The 26,349-nt window shown below is 36.7% G+C and overlaps 1 pseudogene across 1 annotated transcript in view; it reads left to right on the top strand.

Annotated features, from left to right (window-relative positions):
* LOC307104043 (phosphoglycerate kinase 1-like) overlaps nt 1-25,314 on the top strand; it is a 137,638-nt pseudogene extending 112,324 nt beyond the window's left edge. The window contains exon 2 of the transcript in view: nt 24,089-25,314. The product of the transcript in view is annotated as a phosphoglycerate kinase 1-like (transcript). The remainder of the gene's footprint in view (nt 1-24,088) is intronic.
* Nucleotides 25,315-26,349: the final 1,035 nt, after the last annotated feature.

The raw sequence follows: 26,349 nt of genomic DNA, 5'->3' as shown, positions 1-26,349 counted from the left end.
TTAATTTTTTATTGTTCCACCTAATGATTATTTTGGGGGATATTTAAAAAAACCAAACTTTCCTTGAACAACCTTGACTAATAACCAAGTGGATGTATTTAGCATCTTCAAGAGAACATTTCTTTTTATAGGGATAGAGAATAGGTTTCATTTTCTAAATCACTATTTAATTTATGATTGTTGCAAAAATGTAATACTAAATTTTATAGTATTGATTTAACTACTTATAACATGTATACCAAAAGAAAATTATTAGTAAAGGGTGTTTATTTGATCTGGGAGGGGTATTGTTTATGAGTGGGTGTGAATGTTCTAAGAGTGTTAATGAGAAACTTAATTGAAAACCCTTCTTGGGGTAAGAGGGTGAAGGAATTTTTGTTGTATTTTTTTCCAAAATTTTCTAATAAAAGTCCAATATGCACAGCTACTCCATATGGGTGTATTTGTTTGGGCAAAGGAAGGATAAATGGGGACAGAAATAGACTTTGCTTTGGGTGATGGGTGCACTATGCAGTGTGTAGAGAATATTTTGTTGTGTTGTACACCTGGAACCTGTATGGTTTTTTGAACCTATGTCACCTTGATACATTTAATAAAAAATAATTAAGTAAATAAGTAATTATGTTTTAAAAAACAAGTTTTTTTTTTGTGAGAACTGGTATGTTGGAAGACATGTATTTAACTCCTCACAAAAAAAATAAAATACAAATAAGCTCATCCTATATAATAAAAGCCAACTATGCTAAGTGTCCAGTCAACCAGTCGGCCATTCAACCAATCAAAGCGTAATATGCTAATGATATGCTAAGGCTGCTCAACTGCTCGCAATGACGTGCACTGGCCACCAGGGGTCAGATGCTCTGACTGGTAAGTTAGCTTGCTACTAGGGTCCTGCCGATTGGGACTGAGTGAGATGGGCCGGACATGCCCTAGAGCCTCCTGCTGTCCCTCCCTGGCTGGCCAACCACCTGCGTCTCTCCCAGCCCCGATTGTGCACCTAATTTTATCAGATGCAATTTGGGACCTCTCTGGGGATGTCAGAGAGCCGGTTTCAGCCCGATCCCGCAGGCAAGGCCAAGGGACCCCACTGGTGCACCGGGCCTTTAGTAAATATATAACATCTTAAATAAATTGATTTTACAATGTGTTTAAAATATCAAGGGGAAAAACTGAGATTCATAAGAAAGATAGAGAAATAAATAGTATTTAGAAATGTAATGGGACATATAATAAAGCACATAGAATCATAACAGTTTAGTCTGACAGTAATTGTGTTTTTATTTATTTTATTCTTTCTAAAAATCTGTCCTTAGGGAATTAATCAATTATGTTAAGTAATGGGTATGTGTATGTTTTATAATATAGCTTACATTACTGATGCCATTTGTGTATGCCATCCTATACACCTAGTTTCCTTTTCTATTTTCCTGTCATTAAATCTTTTAATAAATATTATCTCAATAAGACATATCACATACACCTCATAAAGTACTTAACTTTTCTAATTTTGCTAGACATTAGTCTTATTTCAACTGGTGGACTATGGAAAATTTATGCAGTTTTTTGCATTGATGTTATATCCTTAAAATAGACTTATTATCAATAGATATACTTAGCCAGTTTCTAAATATTTTTCAGCAAATTAATTTATAGTGTTAAAATACTTTTTAAAAAGTATTTTATCAGGTTTTCATTTAAATGAACAATACAAGTGAGTATATCATTCAGAGAATACTATCAGCAGTATCATCTATAAATTTCTTTCAAAAGAACCAGTAAATAAATAGCATTATTATTGACTTTATTTGCTAATATACTTTAAATATTTTCCTGCATATTTATTAGCCATTTATCTTTAATCCATCAGTTATGTCTTAATTCCCTTGCCTTAAAATACTTGTTGGCATTATTATTATAAATATTTTGCTTTTTTGGGTCATAGCTGTTATTTACCTACAAGATTTTGTCAACCTGATTTTACATTCTGTACTTATGTATATTGTTTATTAATCACAGAAGCTCTTTAAAAATGTCTATGAGAACAAATTAATCTGATTCATCCCACCAGGTCTTCAGAAGTTGCAGGTGTCAAATATATGACAGCCTAAAATGTCATTAGGCAACTGATGCATGCAATAATAAATAAGGCATTTGAAAAGTGATTTTAGGTACTTGTATACAATTTTAAAATATTTCAGCAAAACTCAAGAATTGAAAAGATTTCAAAATTGTAAAACTAATAATACTTAAATTTTAAAAAATACCATAAAGCTCTTAAAGATATAGAGAAGTAAGATTGTCTAGAAAATTTGGGACCCAAAAAACAATGCAAAAAATTGTGGCTTTTTTCCCCTTAGACTTAAATCTAAACAAGCTAGTAACCTGAAAATGCCCAGACCAAAAAAATAAAAAAAAATAAAAAAATTCCCCAACAAAAGCTATTCTCTGTAGCTGAAGGACCAGGACAGAGATAGCCTAGCAAGACATATTACTTAATAACAAATGATCTAATCTAGTCAAGCAGCACAGAAAAAAAAAATTGGTTCTATCCTTATTCACACAAGCAAAGGGCAAGTAGGGAGTCTAGACTTCCACACTTAAAAAGCTATAACAAAATTCCTCAATTGAAATTTTTAAAAATACATGAAACAGAATAAAAATGAATATACAACATTTAAAAACTTTGGGGCAGAACAAAAAGCAGTATTAACAGGGAAAATAATTGTAGTAAATCTACCCTAATAAAAGAGAAATATGCAAAATTGACTGTACCTCTGCGATGCCCATGAGCCAATCAGGAGTGAGTATGCAAATTAACCCAACAAAGATGGCAGGTTAATTAGCATACACAGGCATGGAGCTGCCGGGTGGGGCAGGATGCCTGCTATGAAGGGGAGAGAGGGGGGCGGAGGGAGCTACAGGAGCAGCGCTCCTGCTGGAGTGAAGACTGAAAGCAGTGGCTGGAGCGAAGGCCTGGGTCCTGGGTGTCAGAGGAAAACTGGTGCCAGCAGCCAGGAGAAGAAAGGCCTATTCTTGCATGAATCTTTGTGCAACGGGCCTCTAGTTTATATATATAAGAAAATAGGAAATGTCTTAAAACAATTACTGAAGTCCACACCTCAAGTAACCAGAAAGAGAAGAGCACAAAAAAAAAAACACACTAAAGAAAGCAGCATAAATAATAAAGATAATAGCAAAAATCATTGAAATTTAAAATTGATAAAGTTAATGAAAGAGTTAGTTCTTTGAAAAGATCACTACAATTGACAACTCTCTAGTAAGAATGATAGGAAAAGAGAAAAAACAAATTAACAATATCAGAATTAAAGAAGTGAATTCACTGTAAACTTTATAGATATCAAAGAATACTAGTGAAGTACTATAAACAACATTACAAACAAAATGGACAACTTATACAAAATGGTCTAATTCTTTGAAAAAAACAAACTCTATAACTCTCCCAATATAAAATAGATAATCTGAATAGCCTCCTAACACCATAAAAGGGAATTGAATTCATAATTTCAAAATTCCCCTAAAATAAATCCCCAGGCCCACATGGTTTCATTGGTGAATTATCTCTAATCCTATATAGTAAAAGACTAATATGCAAATTAACCAAACAGTGGAACGATTGGTTGCTATGACACGCACTGACCACCAAAGAGCAGACACTCAACGCAGGAGCTGTCCCCTGGTGGTTAGTGCACTTCCACAGGGGGAGTCCTGCTGAGCCAGAAGCCCTGAGCCGGAATCATGGCTGGAGAGCACAGCAGCAGTGGCAAGAGCCTCTCCTACCTCCAGGGCAGCTCTAAGGATGTCCAACTGCTGGCTTAGGCCCGCTCCCTGCAGGGAGCAGTCTTAAGCTATCAGTCAGACATCCCCCGGGGACTCCTGGACTGCAAGAGGGCACAAGTTGAGCTGAGGAACCTCCCAAGTGCACAAATTTTGTGCACTGGGCCTCTAGTGTTTAAATAAGAATTAGCACAAATTATAAATTATTTCTTCCAAAAAGTATATAAAGAAGACTCTCCAATTCACTTTATAAAGTCATTATTACCTGTTACCAAAACAAGATAAAGATAGTAAAAAAAAACAAAACTATAGATTAACTAGAGGCCCGGTGCACAAAATTCATGCACAGGTGTGTGTGTCCCTCAGCCCAGCCTGCACCCTCTCCAATCTGGGACACCTCGAGGGATGTCCAGATAAGATCGGGCCTAAACGGGCAGTCAGACATCCTTCTCACAATCCAGGACTGCTGGCTCCCAACTGCTCACCTGCCTGTCTGCCTGCCAGCCTGATCACCCCCTAACCACTCCCCTGCCAGCCTGATTGATGCCTAATTGCTCCCATGCCAGCTTTTTTGCCCCTAACTGCCCTCCCCTGCAGGCCTAGTCACCCCTAACTGCCCTCCGCTGCAGGCCTGGTCCCCCCGCAACTACTCTCCCCTGGAGGCCTGAGTCTCCCCCAACTGCCCTTCCCTGCAGGCCTGGTCGCCCCCAACTTCCCTCCCCTGCCTGCCTGATCACCCTTAACTGCCCTCCCCTGCAGACTTGATCACCCCCAACTGCCATCCCTTGTAGGCCTGGTCCCTCCCAACTGCCATCCCCTGCTGGCCATTTGTGGTGGCCATCTTATGTCCACATGGGGCAGTCATCTTTGACCACATGGGACAGCCATCTTGTGTGTTGGAGTGACCGTCAATTTGCATATTATTCTTTTATTAGATAGGATAGAGGCCTGGTGCATGGGTAGGGGCCACCTGGTTTGCCCTGAAGGGTGTCCCGGATCAGGGTGGGGGTTCCCTTGGAGTGTTGGGCGGCCTGGGCGAGGGGCCTGTGGTGGTTTGCATGCCAGCCACGCAACCCGGTGATCCAAGAGGATGCCCTGGTATCTGGGATTTATTTATCTTCTATAATTGAAACTTTGTAGCTTTGAGCAGAGCCAAGCCTCCTGCTTGCTCCTTGGCCACAGCCATTTTTGTTGGGATTTATTTATCTTCTATAATTGAAACTTTGTAGCCTTAAGCGGAGGCCAAGGCAGGCCAGGGCAGGCTGAAAGTTTGGCTTCCTCCATTGCCGGGGAAACCCAAACCTCCTGCTCTCTCCCTGGCCCCAGCTATCTTGGTTGGGATAATTTGCATACTCGCTCCTGATTGGCTGGTGGGCATGGCTTATGGGTGTATCCGAGGTACGGTCAATTTGCATATTACTCTTTTATTAAATAGGATGTTCCCCATGAATATAGACATAAAATTCCTTTAAAAATATTAGGTCAAGTGTGTTTATAGTGCTGTTTAACTTTTCTAATCCTTATTAATTTTCTGTTCACTTATTTTATCAATTCTTTAGAGGAGTATCAAAATCTCTAATTACAGGTGTGGATTTGTGTATTTCTTCTTCCGTTCTTTTGGATTTTGTTCCATGTATTTTACAGCTCTGTAATAGGTACAAGAATCTTGTGGGTCACTGTTTTATTCTAATGAGCATCCTTGATGCTCCATGAATTCCAGGGCTTTCCACTCTGGCTGGTGGTAACACAGATTATTGTCAGTCCTCTCCTGCTCAGAGGGATTTTTCTTTGCTCTTTTTGGACGTTTTATTTTGCCACATCTGGTAGCTTTCTTATTTACAGATACAACTCAGTACCTTGCTGAAGACTCCAGGAAGACCACTTGTTGATATCCGGTGCAACTTTCCTTCCCCTGCTTCTTTTCCTTGTAAATTCCAGCCATTTTGGCTTTCTGGTTCTCCTAGTTTCATCTCTTCATCTCAGAGAGCTGACTGGGCATCACCAGGATCCCTTAAGACTTAGGTCTTCCTTTAAGACAGTGATTTTAAACCTTTTTTTTTTTTTTTTTTGCTATCTCAGGGCACACATAAAAGTAACTACTAAAATACTGTGGCACCCAGAAAAAATACCTTAATTTTTGATATCTGACAAAAAAAATAGGTATAATTTTGATTCATTCACACCAAATAGCTATTGTTGGGTTGCTTGCTCTCATTTTATTTATTTGTAATCTAAGAAAAAAGATGTCAGTACCCCTGACTAAATAGTCAGGTTGTAAAAATTCTGTGGCACACGTTGAAAATTGCTGTTATAGGCAATATGAGTCAAATCATATGGTTCTTGGCTTTTTTCATCAGACATTTCATTATCATGATATTCTCAAGATCCATCCATGTTGTTGCAAATGGCAGTATTTCTCTTTTCTTATGGCTGAGTATTATTTCATTGTATACATGTACCACATCTTCTTCATCCAATCATCTATTGAGGGACACTTCAGTTGTATTTACATCTTGGCTACTCTAAGTAATGCTGCAATTAACCTAGGGTTGCATATATGTTGCAACTTTTGCTTTGACACTATTTCTCTTTCTAGCTGTTCACTTTCTCCTCCAGTTTTTAACTTCCCAGGTCTGGACCTGGTCATCTATATCTTTTTAAACACTTTAAAATTGGTTCTGATATATAACTAGATTGGTCAACCATTGCTTTGTATATTAGCATAATCTTAAAATGCTGGGTTGGGATACATTTGCATGTCATGCTTTCCAAATATAGGGTGAATGTAGTATGTCCTGATATGTGTGAAATTCCAGCAGCATCAACTTAATAGAGTGGTTGCTGGCAGACAAAATGGCCCTGGTATAAAAGATTATACAGTACAACTATATCAAAGCTTTCTGGACTTTACTTATTTCAGTTCCCTGCAAAGTACCCCAATAAAAACTCGATATGAAAATAATATATATGACATATTTTTAAAATGTTTTTGTCTGAAAAGAGGAAATATATAATGAATAGATTAATCCAGGTAGTTTGCACCCAGCTACTACTTTGCCTCCTGGCTATGAAAACTTTATGAGGACCAAACAGCTAAACTACTTTTGAAGACTGTCAACTCTAAAGCACTATAGAAGCACAGGTGATGCTGCTGCTGAATGACTAAAAGGGTAACTAAATAATTTAATCTATTTGGGGGAAGGGGACATAAATTTTCACCATTGCTCATGTATAAAAACAAATCAGTCCCGGCCAGTGTGGCTCAGTTGGTTGGAATGTCTTTCTGTGCAAGAAAGGATGGCAGATGGTCAGGGCTTATACCCAGGTTTCCGGTTTGGTCTGGGTCTGGGCACCTATGGGAGGCATCCAATGGATGTTTCTCTCTCACATCAATGCTTCTCTCTCTCCTCTCTCCCCTTCTCTCTCATTCTGTCTCTTCCTCTCTCTCTCAAATCAATAAAAAAAAATATCCTCAGGTCAGGATTAAAAAGATAAATACATAAATAAGTATAGGTGCATCACATCTTCCATTATGATCATTCAACTAATTAATAATTTCCAATTATAGAAGTAAAGCCATTGCATGGCATTTAATTAATGGAGAATTATTTAGTGTAATAAATGTATTTAATTCTATACAAATCAGTTATAATCCAGAGGAATGGCCTCTAACAACTGTAATGAAATACATACAGAACATTTCAGTTACATAAAAGTGATCCTGTGATGTGTGTGTTTCTGTACAGCCAAACACTATAATGTGATATTGCTAAAACAATGAATCTGACAGTATGAATTAGTGGCTATCAATAGTTTAGCAGAAAGATAGGTAGAACAAAGTTAGAACATTGTTACATAGTAAGGAACCATTCATTCCATGCTAACAGATTTGTTTCTCCCATTATGACAAATTTAAAAAGATCACTATAAGCACAAAAGCATTAACATTCTGGCATGGAAGTTTAGATGTAATTTGGAACATTGCCAAACAGATTAATCCATTGTTTGCCAAGTTTTGTACATTATTATGCCAATTATAACTCATTATATTAAGAAGCTCTTGACATAGGAAAGAAAAATAAACTCCCAATCTTAAAAATTAATGCATTTGAAATTTCATATAGATCTATCTCTTATTGAAAATAAATGCATAAATAAATTCAGGAAAATCTTTATGAAAATGCAAGTGTCCATATGAGTCTTATGAATACAATTTAAAATTTTGGTTTTTGTTATCTTATTGCTTTTACAAGATAAAGATACTTTAAATAATAAAAATCCTGCATTAAAAATAAATTACAGGCTCCAGATGATGTAAACTTTATTAAAATAACTTAACTGTGAAAACTCTTAAAGATAATTCCTCTTAAATATAATTATATTTATTGCAATTAATTAGAGTCAAACTTTTTAGAGTGCAACATGAGATTGAAAGCTTATTAAGGTGGCATCTCTGCAGTAGTAAGGTGATGATGATAAAAAGGAGGAGGATAAATTATTAAGAACTTTGGCACTAGGAGGTTAAAACAATGTCTTTGTTTTCAGGCCAAGTGGGAAGTGTTGTTGGCACGTAAACTAATGACCATACCGGCTGGCTTTGAGTCTGATTCAATGTCATCTTGTCAGCTTTCTCCTCTACCTGCCAATGCAAGAAACACAGCAATTCTCTAAAGAAGCAATAACAATGAACAAATTGTTTCCTTGGTCAAATGTTATGTTGTCATCAGGTATCCATGGTCAAAGTAAAATGGACAGTTGATATAAAGCTGCGAAGGACAAAAACGATTTTCTAATAGCTCTTGCCAGTGACATGGATGGCAAAGAGTGCAGCTGTAAAAGATACTGGAGTTTAGAAAGTTAAGTGTTCGCTATATGCATTGTTTGAGTAATAAACCAGCTCCCCAAAACAAGCCAGGATATTAAATCTTTCTCCTTCAAAGTATTGAGAAACATTGATAGATATTTTAAAATCATTCTGTAAGTAAAAATATGACAAGAGAAGGAATGTTCTTTGAATTAGAAATATTCTGCATGTGAATACCACCAAGGTAACATGCCACGTTAAGTAAAGTTTCCCATGTCTGAACTATTCAAAGATTAATTTATTAAGCTATCTAGCTTCATATAACTTCAGCAAGACTGTTACCTGGTACTCTCTCATTAAAGAACATCCTTGGAATTGATATGAGCAAATACAAGTCAAAATAAAATGTCTGCATTACATAGAAATGCTTAGAAATAAGAGGACTTTAAAAATATTCTAGGTAATTAGGAAAGTTTTACTGGCCTTATTTCACCTTCTTTATAGATAAAATGACAGGCTTTGAATCCATGTCTAGCCCTAAAGTACTTTTCACATTTTTATCATGTACCAGCTGTAGGCTCAGAATAAGTTATTTTCTTTTAATATTTTTTTGAATTACAGAAAAGTTGTGAAGAGAGTTACAGTTCTCATATACCCACACTTAATTTCTCATTATTAATATTTTACATTGGTATGGTACAGTTGTCACAACTAATAAACAAATATTGATGCATGCTTATTAACTAAAGCCCATCCTTTATTTAGATTCCTTTAGTTATTTTAGTTTTACCTAATTTCCTTTTTCTTTTCTTTTTTTCTTTTTTTTTCTTTTTTGCTTCAGGGTCTCATCTAGGATACCACATTACATTTAGCCATCGTGTCTCTTTAGCCTCCTGTGTAACTTGGCCCTTTCTCAGACTTTTGTAGTTTTTGATGACAAGTTTCTAAGAGTACTGGTCAGATATTTTGTAGATATTTCCTCTCTGTTTTATGTTTCTGTCATGAGTAGGCTGAGGTTATGGGTTTGGGGAAAGACCCAGAGAAAAAGTTCCATTTTCATCACATCGTATTAAGGGTACATACTAGTAACATTGATGTTGACCTAATTTCTTGGCTAGTGTTTGTTAGGTTTTTCCACTATAAAGTTATTCTCTCCCCCATCTTTTTATCCTATACTCTTTGGAAAAAAAATACCTATGTACAGTCTATACTTAAGGAGTAGAGAGTTATGCTCCTTGAAAACAGAGTAAATGCAGAAATGTCTTGAAATTCTTCTGCACAGGAGATTGTTTCCTCTTCCCCATTTATTCAATCATGTTGAACTCAAGTATATTTATTTTATACTTTTAGTTATAATATAATTCTATTTATTTTGTTTGGTTGCAAACATTTTTCCAGCTTTGGCCATTCAGGGTATATTGGTTGGCCCCATTGACATATTCCTATTATCACGGGACTTTTTCATTGAACATTTTCTTGCTTTCTGATCTTACAAGATGCTCCAGGAACATCTCTTTACTCCCTGCCTCAGTCCTAGGTTCAGTCATTTCAAAAAGAGCTTCAGTTCCTTTTACTGGAGAATGATATTAGTAACCAAGATGTGGCTGCCTGGTGTCAGCACAGTTTTTAATATTTTGGATGATTCAAATGAGATATGTGAGATTTCCATAAAATAAGATAAAAAGAGCATATTATAGACGATCTTGCCAAAACCGGTTTGGCTCTGTGGATAGAGCATCGGTCTGCGGACTGAAAGGTCCCAGGTTTGATTCCAGTCAAGGGCATGTACATTGGTTGCGGGCACATCCCCAGTAGGGGGCGTGCAGGAGGCAGCTGGTCGATGTTTCTCTCTCATCGATGTTTCTAGCTCTCTATCCCTCTCCCTTCCTCTCTGTAAAAAATCAATAAAATATATTTTAAAAAATAGACGATCTTGTATATTTGGTAAAAGATATTGGACAGGATATTATGGCCTATAAAAATTCAGGGTCCTTTTTTAACGAAACAGATAAGTGATATCATTAAAATAATATGGACTAATACAACATGAACATTATGAACATATCAATAAAACTTTATGCATAGATGTATATTTAACAGACTCAAACATAGAACTTGGAAGTTTGCTCTTCCTTGGTATAGCTTATTGCCTGCTAAAGAGAATGACTGTTTGCACAACCTGATTCTTTAAATTTAATCATTCAAGCAGCATTATTTCATTAATGTATTTATTTATATTTTTTAAAATTCTTTAAAGTATTACATATGAATCCTTTTCCCCCATTGACCTCTCCCCGCTCATTCCCACCCTCCCAAAACATGCCCTCACCCCCCTACTGACTGTGTCCATAAGTTATGCTTATATGCATGCATACAAGTCCTTTGGCTGATCTCTCACATCCCCCGCTCCACACACACAAACACACACACACACAACTTTCCCCTGAGGTTGGATGGTCTGTTCAATGCTTCTATGTCTCTAGATCTATTTTAGTTCGTCAGTTTAAATTGTTCATCATATTCCACATTATTCAGATTTCAAAGAACTATTTGTTGGACATTTATTTATTCATTTAACAGTATTCACTAAGAACCTTATGGTTGCTTGGAAATTGCACATGGATTAAAATAAAAAATGTTCATACCCCTAAAAGCTTATATTCTATTGAAAAGAAACAAAACAATAAATAATGGCAGAGAGGATAAAGTTGCATGAAATAAAAACAAAAGAAGCATTCTATATGCCAATAACATCTCAGTAAAGCTGGGAAACAATGATTGTGCGAAGAAACTCTTTTGGAAAAGGTGGACAATCAAGACTTCTCTGATAATGTTATGCTGAAACAGAGACCTAATGTGCACACGGGTCCTGGTTCATAGCACCTGAAACAGTAACTGCAAAGGCCCTGATGTAGGTGTCTATTGGTCGGTTCAAGGACTTTACTGGCATCGTAAGACATGAACCCGATCACTGAGAGCTTTATTTATCTTTGAAGTGTGATTAGAGCACACTAGAAGGTGAGAAACGGAGGAGACACACATTTGGGCCTAATTCTCTGTCCTAAAATGAGGAGAACTGGACACAGAGCAGGTGTTGAGGGTAGCATATTCTATGTGCCAGCAATTGTATTAACCCCAATTGCACTAACCACACGAAATGGATAACCAAGCACATGATAATTTTATCAGGATGAAACTCACCATCTAGAGAGTAAGATGCTGTTTAACAATAGGCAGATGGAATAAGTAATGGGCAACTATGATAAGAAGGAGGAGGGAAGTTACATAATTTAAATCAGAAAGTCAGATGATGCCTGTCAGGAAATGACTTTGTAATCGAGCACTAGCAAGGGAAAGATTGGGAAAAGGCTATGAGTGAAGGCTGTGAGGCAGTAAGGGGCATGGCTAGAGGTTGACAAGCATGGAGGATGAGGCTGAAGTGCACTTTCAGTGAAACAAATAAAATAAAAAAAACTCATTATATGTGTTTTTATGTGGGTACATTTAAGAAAGAATGTGTGTATGAATATATGTGTTGAGTTATCAATGTAATTGAAATCTTGAAGGAAGTAGTGAATCTTTAAATTTTTTTCAAAATAACTTTAACAGGGCCTTTGATAATTAATTTATTCACTTTCCTTATTTAAAACTCAACATTTTTCTTTCCTTTTTCTATTAGCGACTAGCTAATTGTATACTAATTAATATAATAAATGATTATTATCATGATAATTTTTGTGCTCTAAAAGAAAAAACCAAGCATGAAAGACTAAATAAATACCCTCATGTGGGCTTCTCTAAACTATCTCCAAACAACCAAACATGAGCAAAGGTAACCTAACCTGAAAAACAATAAACGGTTATTTATGTATTTTTAGCTCTGTGTATATGCTTCTGAAGTAGGTGTTTTTCACCATGAATGAAAACTAATCCATTAGGCCACTTTATTTATTACTTCTAATATCTCAAATCTAAAGATGTAAAATTTTGCAATGCTTTCTGTAGTGAATAGAAAGATCTGAGCAGATAAAAGTGACATAGATCAAATTTTAAAGTCCTCTGGTAAATATGCCTTTAAAATGGATGTGTAAGAAAAGTCATCCCTTGTGTAACACCTTTCAATTGCTGGCACCATATGCCCACTTTGCTCAATATATCTTATGTGAATGACCTGCAAGAAAACTCAAATCATAGAAAGGTGTCAGACAAGTTCCTAATCCCTAAAAATATTCCATTTGTGAGAGCCAGTTTCAAGGTATTGCTGAGACTGTAGTTGGGATTGCTTAGGAGTAAGGGTATAATGAAAGATCCTGAAAAGATGAAATATTTTCTTCTTTTAGGTTTTTCCAATAATTTTCTTGTTTTACTCCATTCCTCACCTCGGATTATGGAGATTGTGACTTCTGCAGTTTCATAAATAACATTTGTTTTGCAGAAACAGAAAGCAGATTCTTGCTGTTATTCAGGTTTGACATAGAGGTGAGTTATTACTACTGTAATGATTCTTGGAAAGCAATGGTAATTCAAATTTCCACGTTCATCAGGGTCTGGATAGGGAGAAATACAAGTATAATATATTATATTTTTATCTTATTTGTAATATATATATATATATATATATATATATATATATATATATATATTATATCTGTATGTCTATTTTTTTCAAGCAGAGCTCACCTCCTTATCAAGGATTCTATGAAAAAGTTACCATAAAATTCTGAGGAGCTTGTACTATAGGAATATAAACCAAACCTAATTTCTGGTAGATTCCAACAGAAATTAGATTCTAATAGGAAAGTTGTCTTCAAAGATATATCTTCAGATTTTCCTTTGTGCTCAGAGGATTCTTTTGATTCTGTAATGCAAAACTTCTCAGAGTTCAGGCCATCAGATACATAACAAAAATAACTAAACATATCCCTTTTTTGTGTGACAATTTTGTTTAGGGAAATCTCTGGGCATTGATTTTGTTAACCTAAACACTGAGCTATTCTTATATTCATATTTTCTGTAAATAGAGATAGATTGATTTTTTTCATTTCTAATGGTATGCTCTACCTATTACTTATCTTGCTTAATTACAGTGATTAGGAATTACAGTGTGATGTTGAATCCATGATGAGGAAGGACATTATTATCCTGTTTCCTATCTTATTGAGAAAGCATCCCATTTTTACTGTTAAGTATTATATTAAATGGAGATTTCCTTCTATTCCAAATTTGTTCAGAATTTCTATCATTAAAAAGATGTTCAGTTTTAACAAATAATTTTTATTATATATTTTTGTTGTTATTTCTCACCTAAGGATATTTTCCCATTGATTTTTAGAGAGAATGGAAGGGGGCAGGGGTGAGGAGAGAGAGAGAGACATCAAATGTGAGAAAGACACATCATTGATTGCCTCCTTCATGTGCCCTGAACTCGGCCAGGGATCAAACCTGCAAACCAGGTATATGGCCTGATGGGAATAAACCCAAGACCCTTCGGTGCTCCAGCTGGCATTCTAAACACTGAGCAAACATTGGCCAGGACTATTATACCTTTTGAGATGATCAGAAATTTTTATCTTTTCTCATCTTAGCACTTATGTGATAAATTTATGTGTAACCACTGTTATAGATGCATCCTACAAATTTTGATATGGTTTATTTTTATTTTCAATTAGCTCAAAATGGTGGGGTTTTTTTTGTTAGTTTGTTTGTTTTTCAATTTCACTTGACACTCCCTTTTTAGCCCATTAATTATTTAGAAGTGTGAAGTTGAATATACAAATATTTTAGGATTTTCCAGGTATCTGTTATAAATTCCTAGCTTAATGTCATTATTTTCAGAAAATATATTTTGTATACATCTTATTCTTTAATATTTTTAAGTATTTTGTTCTTAAAATATGGTATATCTCAGTGCATGCCTTATGTGTCCTTAAAAAGGTGTATTCAATGTGTTCTTGATAATAATGCTGTTGTTGGGTGAAGTCCTCTGTATATATTAGTTAGGTTATATTGCCTGATGGTGTTGTCTATGTGTTTCATATGTATACCAATTTTCTGTCTTCTATATATATATATATTATTATTATTGAGAGGGAGATAGAGATATAACACTTTCTTGGTGTTCTTGAGCTTATTTGATTTGTGAGAATTCTCTGTCATTAATTTTGGCAAATACTTAACTACTATAATTCAAATATCTCTGCCTCATTCTCCCTCTCTTATCCTTCTGGGATCTTTCTTAGACTTGACTGATTCTTTTCTAGGCTAGATCAGCCAACTACAAAGTCATTGAAGGCTTTCTTTACCTCTGTTTCTGTGGTTTTTATTTTTTGCATTTGTTAGGATTATTCTTAAAGTTTTCATCTCTCTGCCTAAATTATCCATCTGATCTTTCATGCTGCCTGCCATTTCTATTTGAGCCTTTAACATGTTATTCTCACAGATATTTAAAATTCCATTAGTTCCAAAATGTGTTTCATGTGTAAGTTGTTGTGCTGAGTACTTTGTTTCTTGAAAATGTGTTTTCTTGCTTTTGAATATGTTTTGTTTGTTTGTTTTTTAAAGCTGGACATCTTGTGTGGAGGAAAAAGAGACTAAGGCAAATAGATTGTATGCTTTAAAAGGGGCACATCATTCCTTCATCAAATCTTACAGTGTGAAGGTTGGAATTAACCTAGTGAAAAATGTGGCTGGCTTTGTTGGGTTTTAGGTTTATGGCTACTATTGTTACCCTCAGGTCAGCCCAGGCTTTAAGTTCCTCTGTTTGCCATTAATACAGGGTATGGGTACATGTGCCAGTTTTTCTCAATAATCTCCATCTCCAGCTGGAAGTCTTTGCCTTGTTCTGTGTGTCAGGGAGGTTTGTTCATGCACTTCACCTCTCCTGGAAGTATTGCGTGCTCACCTGTGATTTGGTGCTTGTGAGCTCAGACGGGGGAGTGACTCTCTGCTGTTGTGATTAAGCCTCAGACTTCCACAGGCACTATAATCCTCGGTATCAGGACTGTGGCCTTCTCAGAAGCCCGGAGTCTTCCTGAGCGAAAGTTCTAGGCCCAACGGATCTTCCTGATCTTCCTTCAGGCCTAAAGTTTCTTTCATTTACTTCTCTCAGCTGTGATATGTTTTTACCAGACTCCTTAGAGAAACGAGGTGTTTCCTTTATAGATTACTGATTTTGTTTCTGGGAGATGCATCAAAAACTGAAAACTCTGACATTGTGCCCTACCTAAAGCTACCAGATTACATCGCCTCACTTTCCTGGACGCTGGCAGGAAATGTGAAAACCCTGGGTCCAAGGCAGAAGACTGACTCACAAAAGAGCAAGCAGCATGACCTTCAGGTTCACACTGGCTCCCTTTGCTCCACTCCCCTCCCCGCAACCCCACTCCCCCAGTCCCATGGGACAACACAGTGTTAGGCTAGGTGTCACAGGTAAGGAGCTCCAAACCTAGGAAGCTATAGTTATATGAGGGTCTGCAAGCAAACATTCTAATCTTTGCCCCAGTAGGATCCTTGGCTTCAAATCCTGAGGGAGACACTATATCTTCTAAGGCTGTTCACTATAGATTTTATTGGAAAGTAGCCCAGAACGAAAGGGTATTTGTTATCTGTGCCTCTACTTGCAAGATGTGTAGAAACAGAGAGATTCATGAAAAACTTTTGCCAGCAATAGGAAGATGAAGGAGAATGGTTTAGACATAATTTAGTTTCTCTTTCCCAGCAGCTGCTGTTCTCTTAATCCAAGCACCATGAAGGGACTTTCTTAAGGAATCTTGCCAAGGGAGATTTAAGGCAAATAAACTGACAAAAAAGACACTTTATATTTGCAGCCCTCACAGTCTCCGCACTCTTCCCCTAGCCCACAATCAGTGTCCATCAACTTGTGAGCTATTATTCTTGCTGAATTTTCCTTACAGGGCTCAGACTGATTATTTCAGTCCCAAGTAAGAAAATGCTCACACCCTGTATCTCTCTTTGGGTGGCTGTCTCTGAGATTATATGCTAGTTGGTTGCCCTGCAACCTTAGCTCTAGTGAGCTCAAGAAAACCTGTGGACTTGCAGATTATATTGCTGTTTTGTTATAAGGGTGGCAACACACTCTTTCTAGCTCTCTTCATTGATGAGTAAAAACTTCAAGTCTTGTTATTTCCGATTGTTTTAATAGCAATTGTTTGATTTAAATCTACATCTATTCTACATCACATTGGCAGAATGAGTTCAAAGAACATTAAAAATGAAAATCTACCATTAAGTTTGAACTTTTAAAAAAATGTAATGTGTGCTCATACTCTATTACTGTTACATTTTCAGGAGCTTTTAAAACCTGTTATCAGACCTAGACATGACCACATTTGCTTATTATTTGGTAGTAGACAATAATAGTCAGTTGCTTATAACCCAAGCTATATTTTCTCATTTGAACAATTCTATACTATGAAATAAGTCAACAGAAGCCTATTATTTTATTTTCATATCTAGTTAGGGACTAACATTCTGCCTCTCTAGTCGGCTACCTCACATACCAAAGGTTTATGCAGGTTTTTCTTTTACTTCAACTGTTTTCTCAAAGTCTCATTGTTTTCACACACAAAATATATATATAAAAAATAAAAAGCAGTATCTGGGATGCTAGCCAAAGGAATCAGACCGAGCACCGAATCTTGGTCCTCTGCCCACCAGGAATGCTTGGTGAGACCAGCTTAATTTTGCCTGTGACAGTCCATGCTCAAAACCTGGATGTACCAGTAGTTGTTTTAAAATACATGTCAGATGTATAATCTTTTGTTGTATAGCCATAGACAAATGATTTAATAAGTCACTATATAAAGAATGAAATGTAAATGTATAGAGAAAAAAAATAGCCTACTTAACTTGTAGCATGTGAACAGCAATCATTTTAAATATGGAAAAATAAACTTGCATATAATAGCATAAAGAATATACCATAGCAAAAGACCTAGAATCATCCCTAGTATTTTCTTTATGCGTCTTTCTTAGCTTAGAAATGATTTTTTTTGTTTTATTTAAAGCAACCTATTTCCTATTACTTTTAGAAGGAAAGTACGGTCCTTTAGATTGTCAGATTTTTATGGATTATGTCTTATTGAAGTAGCAATTTATAAGTACTTACTTTCTAGTTTTTGAACTTTGACGGCAGCTAGGTATTTCCTGTCTTAGGAATACATTTTTAAAATTATTTTCATTAATTTTCTTTGTGAGTAAATTATATCTACTTTGATGAGCAAAGGAAAAGAGACTTGTGATTTTCAGAAGTGATAATGTACAAGTCATCACCAAGGAAGACTGAGGAGAGAAGAGAAAAGAGGAGGGGAGGGGAGGGGAAGGAAGGGGAGGATTCCTTAAACTGTTGTCACAGACTGGGAAGTTCTACAGAATCGTGTTAGGGACAAAGGTTACTCGGGCATTAGCACTCTGTTATAGCCGATATTCATTGTTCTGGAACATTTGACAGCAGAAATTTAAAAATCAAATATAATTCCTCCCAACATTGTAATGCTGCCTTTTGTGGTGACTATGGTAAATATACCAGTAGATGTTATATCCATTTCACTGTGAGTGCAAGGTTTATTTGACAATGATAATATTGATTCTTTTAATGAGAATTTAGTTACCTATTTTGCTTGACACAAGTGACAAAATCCTGTTTTAGAATAATTTTGACTATTCTGGGCATATTAACAAGCATAATGGGTGGTGTTATCAATGAAACCATTAGGACTGTTTTAAAGGAGATATATTTATTTCAAGAAATATTGAATAGTTAGCAGGAATCTCTGCAAGACGGAACTGCAGATTTAAAGGGCATTTAGGTAATTCTGCATATGATAAGTATACAATAAGCATACATGTTAATATTTAAAGTAAATATTGTCCTGGTACAAAATAGGCATTTAATGATCATTTGTTTGATTTGTGTATGCATTTTTTTATAAAACAGAGAGAAAATACCACAGGGTTTAAGAGTTGAAATTCAACCACTTTTTTATGGAAAGGGAGTAACTTAGGTGAACTTTGAAGAATTAAACAAAAGATAATATTCTAAAGAAGGATTCGGATAGTGGGAATGAGAAATAAAAGTGGAATGAAATGTCAAGAGAAGTGATTAGTCTTGAAGTGATCAAGGAAGCTGGGAACCAGGATTACAGAAGACACTTAAAAGTGAATGACCAATCTTCCAAGAATAGTGACAAGGAACAGGGTGAAGGCTAAAATCTTGAAAACAGAAACTGTGTGTCAGTCAATGCTTTATTATTAGTATTTGGACCTGTGCCTAGCACACAATATTAATTCAAAATCATTGTAAGGGCAGACATGGAAGGAAGGAAGGAAGGAAGGAAGGAAGGAAGGAAGGAAGGAAGGAAGGAAGGAAGGAAGGAAGGAAGGAAGGAAAGCAGGCAGGCTATAAAATTCCTTGTGATATGACAGGTCGTCCTGTCATGAAAGATCTTCAAAAGAGAGGCTATTTGTGAGGAGAGAGGTGGCAGAACAATTATTGAGATTGAGGAAAGTGTGGGTGGCATGGAAAACACTAATGTTTCCCTTTGGCAGGAACATTTGCCAAGAATGACAGAATAGCCTACATTAGAGAATGTACAAAGAGACATTCAGTAATGCAATTAAGGTTCAGTTATTGAAATGAAGTGAAATAATGTACAACAATGAAATACTAAACGTAGAATAATTAACTGTGTCTCCTCTCCACTTGAGCACTCATTCAGCAAAACTATTAGTTACAACTTTCCTAGCTTGGCAGTTTTATTTGAATCCATACTCAGCAAATTGTTAGATCAGTCTTATCTCTGACCAACAAAATAAATGTTTAAACATCACGATATCCTAATGGATCCTAAGCTGACATTACCGGCTCAGCTGAAAATGCAACTTTTTCAAGCACACTGTTGGGAGGTCCCATATAAGTTAGGCCGATGATTTAACTCATTCAATCATGTGCCTGTGAATTCTTTCCCAAATCCCACGGTGACTTTATTATCAATTCACAGGTGCTACACCATTTGTTATAAGAACAGTATTTGCAAGTTAAAGAAAATGCTTTGACATTTGGGTACTTTGACATTTAGCACTGATATTAATGATGCTATAAAATTGTCATGCAGAATACTATTTACCCATGGAGTGATGCTTGTTAATTACAAACATTATGTAATCTGTTTTAGATGTAAAAGGTTATGTGTTCTTTTTATTTTGCATTCTTATGAAATATAAATCAGCACAGAAGCAGAACCATTATAACTCAAAGGTGAACTTTAAATAGGATTTTAACCTCAGGGATTTGCATGTCAGAATGAATTTGAAACTATTGAGAGAATCAGGAATGAGATATATTTTCTGTAAGCAACAGCATTGCTTTTGCAAAACTCATATCTCCCCACATATACTAAAGAAAATACAAAGGTGAAAATCTTCAGATTACTGGCATAGGAGATTTTACCTGAATATGTGATTTAATTAAATGCAAATAGAAAAAAAATCCTCTGGTGTAAGAATATGAATATTTAACGAGACATTTTTAAAGGAGAATTATTGACACAATGTATTTCAACAGCAGCTGACAAAGGGGCTTCAGATGCAACATGATTCCAATCCAAAGTGGACAGAGTCTCAAGACTTGGAAAATACTACTCTACAAGCACTTGGAATTTATGCAAATGAGAACATTATTATGTTTATATTTTCTTTAATGCTCTGTTCTCTGTTATACATAAACATAAAGATATATTTATACCCAGTGATTTTCTTACATATAACATATCAGTATTTATTCTAGATTAGTAGACATCACTATGTTGACATAAGAGTTTCATCATAAGGTTGCATATCATACGTCCTCACATATAGACTCCAGACCTGGAGCTTGATTTTTTGGGAGCACATACTCATTATATTTAAGAATCCATGTTTATTTTTATACAGGGGAGTCAATGTTTTGGTCTCCCTCTTATTTTTTTCCATAAAATAAAGAGTGAAATGTGATTGTAAAGTTATTTTTTATCATTCTGCTTCTGGTATTATCCTCTCTAATAAAATGGTAATATGCAAATTAACCATCAGTCCGCTACATAAGCCACGCCCACCAGCCAATCAGGGCGAGTATGAAAATTAACCCCCATCAAAGATGGCTACAGCCACAGAGAGCAAGGTTTCCCAGGTAACAGAGCAAGCCAAGCTTTCCGATAGCTGTTGCAGGCCTAAGCCTCCACTCAAGCTACAAAGTTTCAATTATAGAAGGTAAACAAATTCAAACAAATGGAGGCAGAATGGAGCTTGAGAGAGCAGGCCAGGGTTGCTGGCGGCAACAGGGGAAGCAAAGCTTTCCACACACCCTGTCCAGGCCCAGCCTCCGCTTAAGGCTACAAAGTTTCAATTGTAGAAGGTGAATTAACTGCCACAGAAATGGCAGCAGGCTTGGCTCCGCTCCAGGCTACAAAGTTTCAATTGTAGAAGGAAAATAAATTCCAGATACCAGGGCCTCCCCTTGGGTCGCCAGAGTGTGTGGCTGGCCTGCAAACCACCACAGGCCCCTCACTCAGGCCGCCCCACGCCCCTAGGGAATCCCACCCTGATCAGGGACACCCTTCAGGGTAAACCAGCTGGCCCCCACCCGTGCACCAGGCCTCTATCCTATCTAATAAAAGAATAATATACAGATTGATCATCACTGCAACACACAATATGTCTGCCCCCATGTGGTCAAAAATCCTGCCCCCATGTGGACACAAGATGGCCACTACAAGATGGCCAGCAGGAGAAGGCAGTTGGGAGGCACCCGGCCTGCAAGGGAGGGCAGTTGAGAGGGACCAAGCCTGCAAGGGAGGGCAGTTGAGAGGGACCAGGCTTGCAAGGGAGGGCAGTTGGAGGTGATCAGCCCTGCAGGAGAGGGCAGTTAGGGGTGACCAGGCTGGCAGAGGAGGGAAGTTGGGGGCAAACAGGCTGGCAGGGGAGCAGTTAAGCATCAACCAGGCTGGCAGCGGAGTGGTTAGGGGTGATCAGGGTGGCAGGCAGAAGCGGTTAGGGGCAATCAGGAAGACAGGCAGGAAAGCAGTTGGGAGCCAGCAGTCCTGGATTGTGAGAGGGATGTCCGACTGCCCGTTTAGGCCCGATCCCACCAGGATCGGGCCTAAACGGGCAGTCGGACATCCCTCCAGGAGTCCCAGATTGGATAGGGTACAGGCTGGGCTGAGGGACAACCCCCCACCGTGCACGAATTTCGTGCACCGGGCTTCTAGTTAAAACATAAAATCGTTCTATGTTTAATTCTAGTAAATGTTATATTTAACCTGAAACATCCCACATACATGAAGTTATAGAACAGTGGCTTATGAAGGAAATTTAAAAACAACTCATTTTCCTTTTCTCAACTAAACGGAAAATGAGGCCCAAATGTGTTAATTGAAATTTAAAAGATATAATTTTAATATTCACAGTAACTAGTGATTTGACTGAAGAATTACATGATATGACCTATACTAGGTGTTACATTTCATACTGATGAATTAGACTATTCCATAGAATTAATTACTAATTTACTTGTTACCTTGTTTCCTCCCATCAATATTGTTGAATGTTCTTTATGATTATGTTAAAAGCAAAAGAAATTGCATACATTAACTCATTTCATCAATTAGAGGGAAAACTAGAGAATCAAAAGAATGTTTCCAAAAGTCGGGGCCATTTACTGTTGCCATGTAATAACGTGGTGGTGAAAATGATAAGGTTCTGTATGTATTTCAAAAATACAGCCATCAGGTTTGATGATGAGTTTGGAGTTGGCACAAAAGAGAGGAGGTAAACAAAGTCAGTATGAAGTACTGTGATGAAGAAACTCTGTCAATAGAGATATACGTGTTGTGTGCTGGCACACAACAAGGAGCAGCTTCCATTTACCAATATGAAGAAAGACAATTTCTATACATCAAGAAACATTAATAAAGTATAAAAGGATTTGTAATAATCAAAATTATTTAAACCAAAAATATTTGTATTTGAGAAATTATTAAAGCAGAAATTCTCTAGTTTGTATATATCAAAAGGCTATCAGCTGTCTAGGTAGATGTGTGAAAGCTAAGAAGGCTATTTATGTGGAGATTAAATATAATTTCTAATGATGATGTTAGGTTCATGGAAAAATATAAACACAATTATAACATAAATAGAATAAATGTGTGTTTCAAAAAGTACTGATAACTTTGCATATGTCACCATACATTGTGATACTGTGACTGAGATTTTTATAAATTAGACTTTTTTCCAACATTCCAACTTAAAAAAACCCACTTGTAGAATCTCTCCAAAGTTTAATTATTATTGTAATTAAACATAGAAACTGGCCAGAGCGGATAGACTGTTAAACAAATGTTTTATTTTTTTACAGCAAATCTTATTGCATAATTATTGCATTGGGTTATTTGTAAATATAAAAATGTAGAAAGACAGGATTAACAATTACTGAGCAACTAATACATAATAAAGGTTTTAATATGTGACATTTTAGTTTTCATAATAACCCTATGTCTGTATTTGATAATATCTCCATATTAAGATGAGAAAATTATATAGGGAGTTCAGAAAGATTTACATAACTTGCTTTTAGTTTTCTCTTATAATAAATGGTGGAATTAATAGGTAAAGCCAATTTAGATCCACTATGAAGCCTCCTTTGAGTAATCTTGGCTAATTAAACAAATTAATTTTACAGACATGGAAGTATTCTGCCATTATAGATAACCAGAAAAAATGCTATTTTGATATTATTCTTCATTGATATATCATTCTTAGAAAGAACAGGTAGCTAACTATTTAATTAAAAATGAAAATTATCAGTATTTGCTGAATAATTATATTCTCTTATTTTACTCCTTATCCTCTGTTTATGCAGTTTGAAAATATTAATTTATCCTTACCTATTTTCTCATATTCTGAATGATGTGTCAAGCTGAATGATTTCACCAAGCTGTTGATAACATTATATGCCACCTTACACTTGGGAACTTACTATTGTCTACAATTTAATTACTGAGTTATCACATATTTTCCATGCACATGTTCATAAATTGAATCTATTGTCAATCATTTATTTTTCCTTCTGTGCCAAAAATAACAAAATCTATTTCTACCAAATGTTGCTGAAATAATTCTTCTTTGTTGCCTTTAGGATGATTATAGAATGTTGTCTTTATTGTTTGTCATTGTTTTCAAACACATTTGGAAACATTGTTGTCACTTGCATAAGACATCAGGAAAGCCTTACTGGTTTGATAAGTCTCATTCTGGGAAACAATGATTTAAAATGATGAGGGAAGCTAAAATTAACTTTAACTCAGTTTTCTTGTTCAATGATTTTCATTCATGTCTTTATTAAAGGCTCATATTACATTCAATTTAAACCACATTCAATAAGACACTGGCTGCTGTCTCATCCCCCTCCCCCAGTATAGCTGATGCTGCATTGCCAAGATATTGCTTTCTAACAAGCAGACTGTGGTTAAACCGGATGCAAAGGGGAAGCGGGTCGTCATGAGAGTAGAGTTTAATATTCCTATGAAGAGCAACCAGATAACATGACCAGAGGATCAAGGCTGCCATCCTAAGCATCAAATTCTGCTTGGACAATGGAGCCAAGTCCTTTCTTATGAGCCACCTGGGCGGGCCTGATGTTGTCCCCATACCTGACACGTACTCCTTGGAGTCCGTTGCTGTAGAACTCAAATCTCTGCTGGGCAAGGATGTTTGTTCGTGAAGGACTGTGTGGGCCCCAAAGTGGAGAAAGCTTGAGCTGACCCAGCTGCTGGATCTGTCACCCTGCTAGGGAACATTTGCTCTCATGTGGAGGACGAAGGGAAGGGAAGGGAAAGGATGCTTCCGGGAACAAGGTTACAGCCCAGCCAGCTTAAGGAGAAGCCTCTGAGCCTCATTTGCCAAGCTAGGGGGTGGCTATGTCAAGGATGCTTTTGGCACTGCCCACGGAGCCCACAGCTCCATGGTGGCAGTTAGTCTGGAGGCATTTTTTGTGAAGAAGGAGCTGAACTACTTTGCCAAGGCCTGGGAGAGCCTTCCCTGGCTCTCCTGGGTGGAGCTACAGTTACAGACTAGATCCCGCTGAGACCACTCATACGCTGGACAAAGTCAATGAGATGATTTTTGGTAGTGGAATGGCTTCTACCTTCCTTAAGGTGCTCAACAACATGGAAATTGGCATTTCTCTGATGAAGAAGGAGCCAAGATCATAAAAGACCTGATGTCCAAAGCTGCGAAGAATGCTGTGAAGATTACCCTGCCTGTTGACTTTGTCACTGATGACAAGTTTGATGAGAATGCCAAGACTGGCCAGAAGGACTGAGACTTCTGACACACCTGCTGGCTGGCGGGGCTTGGACTGTGGTCCTTAGAGCAGCAAGACATATGCTGAGGCTGTCGCTAGAGCCAAACAGATTGTATGGACTGGGCCTGTGGGTTTATTTGAATGGGAAGCTTTGCCTAAGGGACCACACCCTCATGAATGAGGTGGTGAAAGCCACTTCCGGGGGCTGCATCACCAACATAGGTGCTGGAGACACTGCCACTTGCTGTACCAAATGGAACGTGGAGGGTAAAGTCAGCCGTGTGAGCACTGGGGATGGTGCCAACGTAAAGCTTCTGGTGGTGAAGTCCTTCCTGGAACAGATGCTCTCAGCAATGGTTAGTACTTTCCTGCTTTTGGTTCCTGTGCACAAGTTAACCTAGTGCTTTCCACATCTCCACTTGGTGTGAGCTAAAATCTTCCTCCACGTCAACATTCACCTAGTGACCAAGAGAGGCAGCCTCAGAAACAGCATCTTGGCTCATCTTTACTGCACCCTGCATTTGCCTACATTCTTCAAGATCTCACTTGAATCTCTTAGTGCATTCCAAAGTGCATATATTTATATTTTGTCAGTTAAGAGAAAGTGAGCTATTAATTCCCTTTTTGGAGTAGCTTATTCTGATGAATTTTGTCATTGTTTTACTACTCAGCATGGAAACAAGATGATATTCTAATTGCAGAGAGGTGAAGTTTGTGATTGTTAAATAAATAATAAAACCTGTCCATTGAAATTGGGGGGAAATAAACCACATTCAATCCACTGTGACAAGCTCTGGCCAAATTTTCTAAAAATATAAAACCATCTTTACCAGAAACAGCTTTCACTCTATATTATTTTATTCAAACCAAAACACCTCATATTTTATCACTCTGACTCTGGGAGGTTATATATAAAAGTAAAGTAGATTTTTGTATCAATCTGAATTTGGGAATATTAATTAGAGTTTTTAACTTTTCTCATCAATGATTAACTACCTAATAATATAACATAGTGTTGCAGGTGATACATTGCAAAAAATTGTTCTCTCTTTCTCTTTTTGTCTCCTTTAAGATACACAGGAGAACATTAGCTTCTGAGTCCTTGATACAAGACTAATGAAGCTGCTCAGTCATTTAATTTATAGCTTTTTCAGATAGTGCATGATGTCATCTTATATTATCTACTAAATTCTCTAATCAGGGTTTCTCAGGTTAGTCATTTAATAAAGTTGTATTTTACTTGAAAGTGAGTTTATGAATTCAGTTGCTATTATAAATTGTGGTGCTTTCCTAACAAAATTTGAGAATTCAGGATAAATGAGACTATGTTGTTTCAGGTTAAATACAGTAGTTTTGACCTTACAATAAAACTTTCCTCCTGAAAACCAAATGGTCA

The sequence above is a fragment of the Cnephaeus nilssonii genome (assembly GCF_951640355.1).
Source record: "Cnephaeus nilssonii genome assembly, chromosome: 8".
Classification (NCBI taxonomy): domain Eukaryota; kingdom Metazoa; phylum Chordata; class Mammalia; order Chiroptera; family Vespertilionidae; genus Cnephaeus; species Cnephaeus nilssonii.
Note: the sequence above shows the minus strand (reverse complement) of the source record. Positions and strands in the feature narration are given on the sequence as shown.